The sequence below is a fragment of the Cherax quadricarinatus genome, chromosome 65 (assembly GCF_038502225.1).
Source record: "Cherax quadricarinatus isolate ZL_2023a chromosome 65, ASM3850222v1, whole genome shotgun sequence".
Classification (NCBI taxonomy): domain Eukaryota; kingdom Metazoa; phylum Arthropoda; class Malacostraca; order Decapoda; family Parastacidae; genus Cherax; species Cherax quadricarinatus.
The window spans coordinates 5008858-5023572 of NC_091356.1; the positions used below are offsets into that span (position 1 = coordinate 5008858).

The following is a 14715-nucleotide window of genomic DNA, read 5'->3' on the forward strand; positions in this document are numbered from 1 at the left end:
ATATGATGCAGAGGCAGGGCAGCAGCAACAAGTCAGTGGATCAAGAGCCCTACACCAGGATCACTCAGTACAAGTCAGTAGTGTCTCCCATTATCAGTGCACGGAGGATCGAGGCTCTACTACTGGTTTAGCGCTTCATGCAAAGGAATAAACGCATACAGTAAACTCTTCTAATAAAGCTACTCTATATAGTGCAATTTTTTGGAAAATAGAATTAAAAGAATCCATCCAAAATTGGATAGACTTTTTCACGCGCTGTTCAATTTTGAACGTTCGTTTTTTCAATTGTATTTTCAAAAAGAAAAAAAAAATCGCAGTATGTAAAGGGGCGATAAAAGCGATTTTACTGTAAACAAATGAATAAATAAATTAGAATCTGCTTAAAACAACAATAAAATGTACTAAGCTTCTTACAGTGTAATGACGTGTCTACGCTTTCAGTCCCTCGGTGATGCTGAAGGCCTCTTGATCCAAGGTATTGGAGCCATCCTCCCCTTCCTCGGATCAAAGCTTATTGCCCCCCATATGTGGATACATAGCTGAGTAAACAAGTGTTAGTGTAAAAGTAATAAAGAATTATGAGACCCAAGGCAAGAATCAGCACACGTGCCTCTTGCCTTACTTATTATAACGTGTTGTATCCTATTCCTGCAGTTCCAACAACTCTCATGCTGGTGAGGGGCTCTTGATCTAGGGAATTGGTTGTGCTCCAGTTTCCTGAATTAAGCCTGAATACCTTCCACATCCCCCCCACAACCGCTGCATAATCCTATGGGTTTAGCGCTCCCCCTTGATTATAATAATAATAACCCAACAACTCTCAACTCACCACAAGGTGACGTAAATGATTTAAAAAATCTACAAGTTGAAGAATGAGAATACTGTGGAAACGTTTCCCAAGCCAGCGGCTTCTTCAGTCCAACATACAACGGTGGAAGATGAGGGGTGTGAGGTAACTTGTCCCTAAGCTTGGAGTTGATGTGTGCCTTAGCTCGGTCGGTAGCGCACTCAGCTCACACATTGAGGTCCGTGGTTCGATCCCTGGTACTGGTGGAAACACTAGGACGTGTTTCCTTAAGGCACCTGCTGTCCCTGTTTACCAAGTAGTAAATGCATACCTGGGTGTTAGCCGACTAGTGTGGGTTGCATCCTGGGGACAAAATTAACCTAATTTTCCCGAAATGCTCTGCATAACGAGGGGCTTTCTATGTAGTATGTCACTAATGTCAGCTATGGTCTATATAAACTGTACATGTACTTGCAGAAATAAAGATTATTATTATTATTATTATTATTATTATTATTATTATTATTATTATTCTTGAGATTGATGGACTGAACACACATCGACTCCAGGATGAGGGACTGATTACCTCAAACTCCTCATCTTCCATCGTTCTTTATAATGGACTGAAGCAGCATCTGGCTGGCGAAACGTTTCCATAATGAAGTTTCCCAAATGTTGCATAAGTGTCTCATTCGTCACCACAAGGTGCTCTCCAGCCCCCCCCCACCCCCCTCTCTCACATGTTTCCAGAGATCACACTCTCAGTTTCCTCCCAAGCAGAAATATAGGTGTTCAAACTCTGACCCAAGACCAGCAAGTGTTCCCTGATGCTGCCTCAAGTTACACTGCACCAGGAAGTGTCTGATGCACTCCCAGCATCCTGTGACACAACACTCCACACAGGTTTTTACAGCTATAAGGTGTCTACAAATTCGCCAAAAATCTACGGAAATCACCCGCCCACTACTGATTCACCATATATTGTTATAGTGGTACCTTGATATTCGAATTTAATCTATTCCAGGAGGCTGTTAGAATAGTGAGTTGTATGAATATTAAATAAATTTTTCCCAATTATAAAACATTTCAAGTGAAAACATTGCTTATTTAAACCTGTATAATATCTGCATGCATAACAGTAGCGACCAGTGAAGAGGCGGGGCCAAGAGCGAGGACTCGACCCCTGCAACCTCAAGTAGGTGAGTACAACTAGGTGTATTTATTATAAAAAATAATAAATACATGAAATAAATGAAAATTTAACCACTTTACCTTTACTAAGGAGTGCTGATGGCCTAAGAGGAAGGCAGAGAGATGTTTGGTAATTGCCTGTCTGGTGTTTTTTCTCTTTTCTGTTTCTTGCAGTAGCACTTCAAGATGATGGGGCTTCACTAGCATGTTGTCTGCTTATGACGACTTCTCAAAATTTTCTAAAGTGGTCAACATTATCACTGAACAGGATGATGGTCCTATTCACAACAGTAACTTTAGGACGCCATTTTTCCCACCAGGCTCTGTGCCTGCCCCCAATGGTAACACAGTTCCTTAATTTCTGCAGTGGAAATGTTGCCCTTACTGTTTCCCTCCTCTAAAGAAGAAATTTCCTCAACCACTTCTTCTTAGGTAAGGTTCGTCAGGAAGCAGGACAAGCATTCTTTTCCAAAAGTCCGGTTTTATCACAGTTAAAAACTTGTTGAGGAATAAATCCCTCAATACCTAAACAATTTTTAAATTCCTTAACAAGCTTTTCAGTCTGGTCTCTGTTAGCACTGGCAGTCTCCCCATGTGTTACTACACTATGAACCTCCCTTCTCTTTTTAAACCTATCTTAAAATCATCACTTTTAAACTCTTAAATTCATCACTTTCAGCACTATTTACCGGAGTGTCTCGCCTAAGATCACTATATAACTGCTTTGCTTTTTCACAAACTATTATTTCTGAAACAGTCACCGGCTAATTGCTTTTAGTTAACCCACACTAACAAACGTTTTTTTCCAATCATCTGTGGCCTTTTCACAGCAACAATTTTCGCTCCTTTCGCCACATCAGCCCCATTTATTTCCTCATTATTTTTTAATATGGACGATAGAGTGGATTTCACCACACCACATTGAGTGGCCAGGACCGGCACTTTTTTTTCACTTTAAATGCTCTCACTGCTTCCCTTCTAGGCTTGTTTGGATCACTACTCTTTTTGGAGTCATAATTACTTATTATCAATGAAAATATTAAAAAAAAAAAAACCACAGAATAACAATAAAATATCAAAAAGTTTCACTGAGCTTGTACGAACAATGCTTAATGTACGAAAGTTGAAGAGACACTGAGAGCTTGATGCTGTGTCGTACTTGTCCAGATGAACCATTTTGTTTAGGTTGAATATCAGGGCAACGTCCGAATAGTCAATTTGTTCTCGAAAAAGTTGGGCGAATGTCGAGTTGTACTAGTATATTGACGTACGAATATTCCACTTTACGGTGTTTGACTGGGGACGACCCAGTCCCTGGACCCATTATGTACCTCTGTAATCCATTGGCTACCACCCACAGGATGAGTACGGGGTGCATAATGATGTTAAACTGTTTGATTGGGTTAAGCTCAAGCTCTTGGGTCTCTTTAATGTGTTGATCAACAGCGCCTGTGCATTCTTAGGGTATTACTCTAGAGTTCCTGGGCTTTTTCAGGGTGTTAAGGAACAAGTAATAGGCTACCCGAGCGTCAACATCAGCTGGAGTTCAGTGTTCTCCAACTCGCAAATCTCCTGAGAGCATAATTCAAATTAGGTATGGTCTATAAACTGCATTTTAAGGTGGAAATTAATGCAAGTTTTAATATTTTCTGAGGTCGAAACCTTGATACATTAAAATATTTACAAGATTTTGAGGTTTTTCAAGTATTTTTAGAAAGTTCATTTTTTTTCACTGACTTTTTTTTTACTATAAAGGATAATTTTAAAGCAAAAGTACCTAGATCTGTTGAGGGAGTTGATCAACAGCTCTTCTGCTTGTTGAAGGCTTTAAGATACACCTACTGTGCCTGTAACGAGCAGTGAGGAGCAGGTCTCTGGTGTTAGGTGACACTGCCAGAGAACATGACTAGGAGGGATCAGCGAGCCAAACAAGTCATTATTTTATTCATGGGGTAAGTGCTAAATCCCTGAGGTCATACAACGCCCGAGGAATGGAAGGTAATCAGATTTGATCAAAGGGAAGGGCGGTGGGATAATGCTCTGCTTTTTGAATGAAGATCACTTGACTATCATCAAAGCACACCCCTGGGAGAGCTTCTGCTGGCTACACTTATATATCTACATATTGTTTAGAGAAATAATTAAATTCTGCTTTGATGTTATAATGCTTTGTGGCCCCGGGCTGCTACTGCGTATGAATGCACAATTATTTATGCTATTTGTATGTAACTACATGTGTCAAACTAGAAAATACAGTATTCAAGAGATACTCATGTTAGCATACAGTTGTATAAGGGGACCTAATGGTACAAATTATTAGCCGTATCCAACCCTGCCTTGGTGGGATACGGCCGGTTTGTTTATATATATATATATATATATATATATATATATATATATATATATATATATATATATATATATATATATATATATATATATATATATATATATATATATATATATATATATATACATATATTCAGGGAAACCGGCAGGTCGGACTTGAGTCCTGGAGATGGGAAGTACAGTGCCTGCACTCTGAAGAAGGGGTGTTAATGTTGCAGTTTAGGAACTGTAGTGTAAAGCACCCTTCTGGCAAGACAGTGATGGAGTGAATGATGGTGGGAGTTTTTCTTTTTCGGGCCACCCTGCCCTGGTGGGAATCGGCCAGTGTGATAATAAAAAAAAATAATAATATATATATATATATATCTATATATATATATATATATATATATATATATATATATATATATATATATATATATATATATATATATATATATATATATATATATATATATATATATATATATATATATATATAATATATATATTTATATATACATATATATATATATATATATATATATATATATATATATATATATATATATATATATTTATGTATATATATATATATATATATATATATATATATATATATATATATATATATATATATATATATATATATATATATATATATATATATATATATATATATATATATATATATATATATATAAGGAGGTACCACCTCTAGAACTTTACTGGGGACTCTCATCCTCAGAAAAGACAAACAATAAACGTACCTGAGGGAAAACTCAAGGGTCTCCCCGGAGCTGTTTGAATTTTTTATTCTTCTACCACCCCCTATATTTTATATTCTATATGAAATTTTATTAATGGGCAGAATACATTAACAGAAAACACAAACGTGAATACATTGGTACAATATATCAAAGATTATGAATCTCCTCCAGCTCCTCCGAAGCTGAACGCGAGCCAGGTATGCAGCAAGCATTTCCCCTCTGGATGGCCACGCTGAGGCGCTGGAACATGAACGTGGCTGCCCTTGGGCCCCTGGTGGTGTCGATGAGTCTGGGACCCAGTTCTTTAAGGAAACGTGTGACATTTTTTCCCCATGATCCCAAGGTCTCTAATCCCACTGGGACAGAGACCTTGAATTCGTAAATACCACATAAATATTTTAGTCAGACATTTTGCTAAATCTGAGAAATATTTATTCTGATTGAAATTCTTAATGCTGACGGAGGCTGATTCTAGACACCTCCACTGAACGTCAACCTCAATGAAAATGAACTCTCTGAACGGAGAGTTTGAAGCCAGGGCAAGTCGGTCTTAAAACTAGCTGGCCAGTGTATTATCCAGTGTACCATGACTGTGCCTACTATCGTGTCATTAAGGCTTGGTGAGTCCTCCTTGTCAAGCAATTATGTTCCATTCTAATTTATGAAATGATTGTTGAAAGGCTGGTGTGAGGGAAGGTTGACTGGGGTGAGGGAAGGTAGGCTGGGGTGAGGGAGGGAAGGCAGGGGTGAAAAGGAAGGCAGGGGTGAGGAAGGGTAGGCTGGGGTGAGGGAAGGATGGGAGGGAAGGCAGAGTGAGGGAGCAACAAGGAACATACACAGCAGACTAAGCCAGACAGCAGCATCAGTAGTGCAGCAGCAGCCCTGGAAGGCAGAGTACCGTCCACCTCTGCTCCACTCTCGCCCACTCGCACCTGCCCTATTTAACTCATTTTCAACTCAAATACACTTAATGTGATCAGTGTTTGAAAATTGCCACGGTGTTAAATAGTCATGACAACTTCTTCTTGACCAAGTTATCAATTAGCATCCAGTATGAAGAACTAAGGAATTTATAACAAAGTAAACCTTTGCTTAACAACTTAAAAAAAACATTTAAGACCAGTGTTTCCTTACGGACAAAACACCATCACCATAAATGTCTGGTGTAGTTATATACAAATGTTAATGCTTCATTATTTATACGGTTTTTTATAGATATGCTAAAAATTGCACACTAATTAGCTTGAATCGAGTCTACGGCCTATCTAGTTTTGATTGTAATTAACAATAACAATAATATAGTCTATTTAAGCGGTACTAATTATACTATCATTAAGTCTTGTACTACAACCGCTCAGTACCGGCGAATAAAAAAAATTAATAATTCCTCGTTAATAGGCTAGCACTACAGCCTATCAGAACTAATAATTCCTTGTTAATAGGCTAGCACTGTAGCCAATTAGAACAAATAATTCCTCGCTACAGTCTATCAGAACCTGTAATTCCTTGCTACAACCTATCAGAACAGTACGGAAATTCAACAGTACAATGGTTTTAATCTTTGTGACAAATGAGCTCGTTGTATATTTTTTTTTTTTTGCAACTTAGTTGTAGAACGTCCAAAAAGAATTGTGATGCGAAAACCTACAAAGAATATAATACCTCACGCTGTTCTTCAGTAGGCCTACACGATGCACTTTCCTCTTGAGTAGCCTATATATGCTTTCAGGTCTTGAGTTGCCTGCATGACCAGCTTTTCTCTGAGTAGGCATAGAGGACACTATTTTTAGTAGGCCTACAAGGCAAGCTATTTTGAAGCCTACAAGACAAGCTGTTTTGAGGCCTACGGGACAAGCTCTTCAGAGTAAGCCTACATGGCAATTTATTCCTCCAAATTGGCCTACAGCAAAGGCTCTGAGTAGGCCTACTTTACGCTTTTCCTCTGAATGGGCGTACATGACAAGGTTTTCCTATGAATAAGCCTACTATACAAGTTTTACCTCTGAGTAGACCTAAAGGATAACTTTTTCCTCAGAGTAGGCCTACAAGAGCAGGCTTTCATTAGAGCTTTCAGCGTCAGGTAAGTTCATATGTAATTATCATGTCAAATTTATTATTATAATAATAGTTATTATAATTATTATTTTCTCGCAGTTAAACCTTCCTGGGTGGTTCTTTGGTGCTGGGCAAGTGCTCTTGATCCTAAGAATAGGAGCAACTCACCCACTTTTTCCTATCAAACCTGACTGCTTCCCATTATCCGGGCGCTGTTTAACACATGAGAGTTTAGTGCTTCAGAGAAATAAAATAAAGCAATAATAATAAGTATAATAGAAATAATAATAATAACTAATAAAATAATAATGATAATGACTATAAAATAATAATGATAATAATTATAAAATAATAATATAATGTTAATAAGAAAATAATAATAATTATTATAACTTAAATATTAGTAAGATAGTAATTTTAATAACTATAATAATAATAATAATAATAATAATAATAATAATAATAAATGTCATAATTCAAATACTTAATTAAATGTCAAGGTGTCAGGTGTCGTAAGAAGTGTCAAGTATCTTAATTAATTACGAGCCGGAAGCTGTACACCTTCACTCCATCACTGCGCTCGTATTAATTTCAACCATTCTGGGTGGTTTTTCAACCATACAGTATGGTTTTATAACTATTCTGTATAATTTTCAACCATTTTGGGTGGTTTTCAAACATTTTTTTTATTTTTCATTCTCTATGGTCTTACAACCATTCTGTATGGTTTTACAACCATTCTGTATGGTTTTACAAACATTCTGTATGGTTTTACAATCATTCTGTGTGGTTTTACAACCATTCTGTATGGTTTTACAAACATTCTGTATGGTTTTACAAACATTCTGTATGGTTTTACAAACATTCTGTATGGTTTTACAATCATTCTGTGTGGTTTTACAACCATTCTGTATGGTTTTACAAACATTCTGTATGGTTTTACAATCATTCTGTGTGGTTTTACAACCATTCTGTATGGTTTTACAACCATTCTGTATGGTTTTACAAACATTCTGTATGGTTTTACAATCATTCTCTGTGGTCTTACAACCATTCTGTATGGTTTTACAACCATTCTGTATGGTTTTACAAACATTCTGTATGGTTTTACAATCATTCTGTGTGGTTTTACAACCATTCTGTATGGTTTTACAATCATTCTGTTATTTTATTATTATTATTATTAAAGATTCGCCGGTATTCTCCCGGCCCGGGCCTTTTCCAAGTGGTGGCCCGGCCTTGGCTCCCTCTTTAGGGAGTGTCTGAGACCTAAGTCTCCCATGGGAGGAGGCACAAGTTCCTCCTCATCTTTGGGACCAACTGTCCCCAGGCCTAGCCACAAGCTAGGCCTCTCTGGTCTGCCATCCCCTCCCCAAGGGGGATAATGAGAATGACAGTCTTATGAGCTAAAAGCTCGGGCTCAGGCACCTACCCTACCCTAGAAGGGTTAGGCATGGTGTCGATCAACCATTCTGTATGGTTTTACAACTCAATATGGTTTTACAACCGTTCAGTATGGTTTTACAAACATTCTATATGGTTTTACAACTCAGTATGGTTTTTACATTGTGCTTTTTGAACATTGTGTATGGTTTTAAACTATTTTATATTTTCAACTATTGTGTCTGGTTTTCAACCTTTCTGTATGTATGGGTTTTCAACCTTCTGTATCATTTTCAACGATTCTGTTTAGTTTTCCACAAATCTGTATGAGTTTTCAACCATTCTCTTTGGTTTTCAACAATTCTGCTATTTTTCAACAATTTGTGTGGTTTTTCAATAAATCCCAACGGGTTTAGAGCTTTTATCGTGATGATGATGATGATGATGATAATAATAATAATAATAATAATAATAATAATAATAATAATAATAATAATAATAATAATAATAATAATAATAATAATAATAATAATAAAAAGGCCTCAGATATCACTCGGCTAAAGAAAATTGCTGGAATTCCCCCCCCAAAATATTTTTTTAACCTATCTATACATATGAAATTCTGTGTATATTAAAATGTCCTCAAGGAGCGTGCCTTGAAGATTATTATTATTCTTATAATCAAAAAGAAGCGCTAAGCCACAAGGACTATACAGACTGCCTTGAAGAAAGTACCAGGGAAGATATCTACATGAATGACTACCAGTCAACTCACTCGTTATGTTGACACGACCTTCTACATAATGTTTGGGAACAGAGTTGCCAGTATCCAACTATGTAGTTATAATTAACGTTTGTTACATTGTAAGACAAAACGTTGGAAAATTGGTATTTAAACTATCACTCACCAACATATAATCAAGGTGTCCATAGCAATAGACATTATTTCTCTCTTAAGGTATAATGCTATCTACTCCATCTCCTAATAGTTATAATTACTATAACCATAATTTTTAAAGAGGTGTAACTGTAAGCCAGCAGAAGGCCTCGGTCAGATGACCAAAAGCTCCAGCTGCGGGTCATCATATGACTAAGACCAGCGCCAGGAACACTTATTCTGTTTCCTGACAAACCTTACCTAACCTAACCTAACCTGTGTACCTCAAACAGCACTACGTAACGTTGTCCTACTCTTTAATCTATCCTTACATTACCTATGGTATTTGTGCCTGGGGATCTGTACCAAATCACCTAAAGTCATTAATAACTTAACATAAAGAGACTGTACAATCGATTGTCCAATTTAGTGCCAGACAACACACCCACTTTTCAAAAGTTTAAACGTGCTCAATATATAAAACCTTGACTCATACTACTGTGCATACTGTATATACAAGACAGTCAGTTCATATATAAATCTTATCTGAGACTTCCTTGATAGCTCCAACAGAACTCATAGACATAACACAAGACACAAAAACTTTTTTGATATCCCCTGTGTTCGACTTAACCTGTGTAAAAACTCATTGCGCATAAAAGGCCCTAAAATTTGGAACTCACTTCCTGAAGATTTCTAAGGTTCCCTATTAGCTAACCACTTCAGAGCTACTGTTAAAAAGCACCTCTTTACCTTTATGTGATTCTCAACAGTATACTGTGTCAAACAAACCACGAAGGTGTCCCGTGGCTCAGTTGGTAGCGCATTCAGCTTACTAAGTGTGCGGGGTTCAATCCCCGTTGAGGGTTGAAATGTTGGGCATGTTACCTTACACCTGCTGCCCCTGTTCATCTAGCAGTAAGTAGGTACCTGGATATTAGCCGACTGTTGTGGGTGGCATCCTGTGGGGAGAGAGTAGTATACCTTAGATAGGTCTGGGCTTTGAAATGAGCTGAAGTAGGATAACAGCTGTTAGTCTGCAAAATTGATTTGCTTAAAAAAATCTTTTCATCCAATCCCCTCCCTCTACTTCTTATTTCAGTTTTTTTTTTCTACTCCCATATACTGTAAGATAGGCTGCAATCCCTTCTTTCAGACTTGGCTTTTGTACTGATAATCTTACATGGTATTACATGGCCCTCGTAGGTTTAGCGCTTCTTTTGATTATATAATTTTTTTTGTGTGTAGCGATAGCAGCATTATTGTAATCTTTGAATGCGAGATCTCCAGACATTACTCCCAAGTGTCGCACGTGGAACTTTCGCTATATGCAATGATATTGTTGTCTGTGGTCCACTGGAAGACAATTTATATCATATTGAAGATTCGCTGTGACTTCGATTACAGAATGACCTAATATGGAGACACCAGAAGCAGTGGACAAATAAAGACGATGTGAACAGTTCCTCAACGTTGAAGAAGTAGTTTTAGGTTGTCAGTCCCTCAACCATGAGAAGTGATTATCTTACTAGTCTTCAACATTGCTCAAGACCATTGTTCAACAGTGTTCAAGATTACTCCACTGCTTCTGCTGTCACCATATATAGACGCCTCTGTACTCGACTGAAGAAGCCTACTGTGTAGGCGAAACGTTTCAGGAATAAAGATATCTAACTGTTGCACATGTGTCTTACTCATCTACTTACTGGTATTGCACACCATTATTATAATAAAGCAGCAACGAGTTTGATGAAGAAAATCAAGATGATGTAACAGGGAATAAAAAATTTTGATAAGTGTTTTAAAGAAATTATAGCCACCAGCCCTAACAACAGAACGTCACAGATATCTGCTTCGGGATCCTTTGTTTCCACAAACATAAAACGGTTTTCAAATTAGCTGATGGAAGTAACAGCTTTATAAATAATTTTAGAAACTCAAAACTTAACCTTGTAAAACCTTGTGTAAAAAAAGGCAGAACTGGACAAACACATGGCAGTTGCGTGATTACCTCAGTAATAAATAGAAATTCACTTGAGTGGTGTAAAGAAGACATAATATTTCTTTCATCCTCTGACGAACCTTGTCAGTAAATATCAGAGTTGACACTCTCTCCCCCTTCCATCTTCTTCAATAGTGAACGACCGTTCACAATGGAGGAAACATCTACCTTCCTCATTGCAACAGATTAACATCTGAAAATGGGAAGATCGTGATGTTCTTCAACTTCAACTTGAGAATTTTTAATTTTAGCTAGTAGAGTAAGAGTAATGTTTGAATATTTATTATTAATTTCAGGTAATATATATATATATATATATATATATATATATATATATATATATATATATATATATATATATATATATATATATATATATCTTTCAACACACCGGCCGTATCCCATATATATATATCCCATATATATATGAAGTCACCTTTGGGTTATCTGGAAGACCACATATTTCTGATAATGGACAAAGTTTCTATAAAAGTTGACAATTTTTCTCAGATTAGGAAAGTGTTTCACTTCTTTGGCCGTCTTGGTCTCCCGGCCTCCCTGGCCACCCTGGCCGCCTTGGTCTCCTCGCCTCCCTGGCCACCCTGGCCGCCTTGGTCTCCCGGCCTCCCAGGCCACCCTAGCCTTCCTGCTCCAAAATTCTTGATGAATTTCTGAAAAAAACTAACTCGTCAATTGACCTAATATTACCTCTGATGTTGACTCTGTCCCGTCCTTCCTCCTGCAGAGATAAATAGCCTCTATCCCTCCTTCACTCTCCCTCCCTTCCTCCTTCCCTCCCTCCCTCCCTCCCTCCCTCCCTCACTATCCCTCCCTTCGTGTCCTGTAACTCGGTTGGTAGCATACTCAGATCACACACTGAGGTCCGTGGTTCGATCCTCTGTACGGGTGGAAACATTAGGACTTATTTCCTTAAGACACCTGCTGTCCCTGTTCACCTAGCAGTAAATAGGTACCTGGGTGTTAGTCGACCTGTGTGAGTCGGATCCTGGGATATATGTATATATATATATATATATATATATATATATATATATATATATATATATATATATATATATATATATATATATATATATATATATATATATATATATATATATATATATATATATATATATATATATATATGTATATATATATATATATATATATATATATATGTGTGTGTGTGTGTGTGTGTGTGTGTGTGTGTGTACTCACCTATTTGTACTCACCTATTTGTGGTTGCAGGGGTCGAGTCATAGCTCCTGGCCCCGCCTCTTCACTGATTGCTACTAGGTCCTCTCTCTCCCTGCTCCATGAGCTTTATCATACCTCGCCTTAAAACTATGTATGGTTCCCGCCTCCACTACTTCACTTTCTAGGCTATTCCACGGCTTGACTACTCTATGACTGAAGAAATACTTCCTAACATCCCTTCGATTCATCTGAGTCTTCAACTTCCAATTGTGACCTCTTGTGTCTGTGTCCCATCTCTGGAACATCCTGTCTTTGTCCACCTTGTCTATTCCGCGCAGTATTTTATATGTCGTTATCATGTCTCCCCTGACCCTCCTGGCCTCCAGTGTCGTCAGGCCGATTTCCCTCAACCTTTCTTCGTAGGACAGTCCCCGTAGCTCTGGGACTAGTCTTGTTGCAAACCTTTGCACTTTCTCTAATTTCTTGACGTGCTTGACTTGGTGTGGATTCCAAACTGGTGCTGCATACTCCAGTATGGGCCTGACGTAAATGGTATACAGTGTCTTGAACGACTCCTTACTGAGGTATCGGAACGCTATCCGTAGGTTTGCCAGGCGCCCGTATGCTGCAGCAGTTATCTGATTTATGTGCGCCTCAGGAGATATGCTCTGTGTTATACTCACCTCCAGATCTTTTTCCTTGAGTGAGGTTTGCAGTCTTTGGCCATCTAAACTATATTGTGTCTGCGGTCTTCTTTGCCCTTCCCCAATCTTCATGACTTTGCATTTGGCAGGGTTAAACTCAAGGAGCCAGTTGCTGGACCAGGCTTGTAGCCTGTCCAGGTCTCTTTGTAGTCCTGCCTGATCCTCATCCGATTTGATTCTTCTCATTAACTTCACATCATCTGCAAACAAGGACACTTCTGAGTCTATCCCTTCCGTTATGTCGTTCACATATACCAAGAACAGCACAGGTCCTAGGACTGACCCCTGTGGAACCCCGCTTGTCACAAGCGCCCACTCTGACACCTCGTCACGTACCATGACTCTTTGTTGCCTCCCTGTCAGGTATTCTCTGATCCATTGCAGTGCCTTTCCTGTTATGTGTGCCTGATCTTCTAGCTTTTTCAGTAACCTCTTGTGAGGAACTGTGTCGAAGGCCTTTTTGCAGTCCAAAAAAATGCAGTCGATCCACCCCTCTCTCTCTTGTCTTACTTCTGTCACCTTGTCATAAAACTCGAGTAGGTTTGTGACACAGGATTTTCCTTCCCTGAAACCATGCTGGTTGTCAATTATACACTTGTTTCTTTCCAGGTGCTCCACCACTCTCCTCCTGATGATCTTCTCCATGACCTTGCATACTATACACGTTAGTGATACAGGTCTGTAGTTTAGTGCCTCATGTCTGTCTCCCTTTTTAAAAATTGGGACTACATTTGCCATCTTCCATACCTCAGGGAGTTGCCCAGTTTCAAATGATGTGTTGAAGATCTTTGTTAATGGCACACACAATATCTCTGCTCCCTCTTTAAGGACCCACGGAGAGATGTTGTCTGGTCCCACCGCCTTTGAGGTGTCAAGTTCGCATAGCAGCTTCTTCACTTCCTCCTTGGTTATATGTACCTCATCCAGCACTTGCTGGTGTACCCCCCTGTTCTGATTTCCTGAAGTCCTACTGGTTTCCACTGTAAATACTTCTTTAAATCTCGCGTTGAGCTCCTGACATACCTCTCGGTCGTTGCTTGTGAATTCCCCATCACCCTTCCTCAGTCTGATTACCTAGTCCTTGACTGTTGTTTTCCTCCTGATGTGGCTGTACAACAGCTTCGGGTCAGTCTTGATGTGTGTGTGTGTGTGTGTGTGTGTGTGTGTGTATAGAGAGAGAGAGAGAGAGAGATAGCAATCAGCAGGATTCAAAACTTCGTCATGGAAGGCTGGCAAGGTTCTCCAAGTGACGCTCTACACTGTTCGGCCACAGATACCTCAAAAAGTGGGCAGCCTTCTTCATAAGCCAGGTTTCCTCTCAGCCCGGGTACACCAGTTGACCTCAAGCATGGTTAGAAGCTATATATGATTCTTCTCCTATATGTTTTTATCTCACAAGCAATTTTTATATCAATGCA

At 38.5% G+C, this 14715-nt stretch overlaps 1 protein-coding gene across 4 annotated transcripts in view; it reads left to right on the forward strand.

The window, feature by feature from the left end:
• The first annotated feature begins 5946 nt into the window (after positions 1-5946).
• The window catches only part of LOC128700596 (cell adhesion molecule 2), a 132277-nt gene continuing 123508 nt past the window's right edge, over positions 5947-14715 (forward strand). Inside the window, exons 1-2 of one of the 4 annotated variants that reach the window (XM_070098888.1) lie at positions 5947-6156; positions 6806-7156. The gene's annotated coding sequence lies outside the window, so the exon portion shown is untranslated. Of the gene's footprint in view, positions 7157-14715 lie in introns of all 4 variants that reach the window. The other 3 variants (XM_070098887.1, XM_070098886.1, XM_070098889.1) reach the window with 3 other exon arrangements.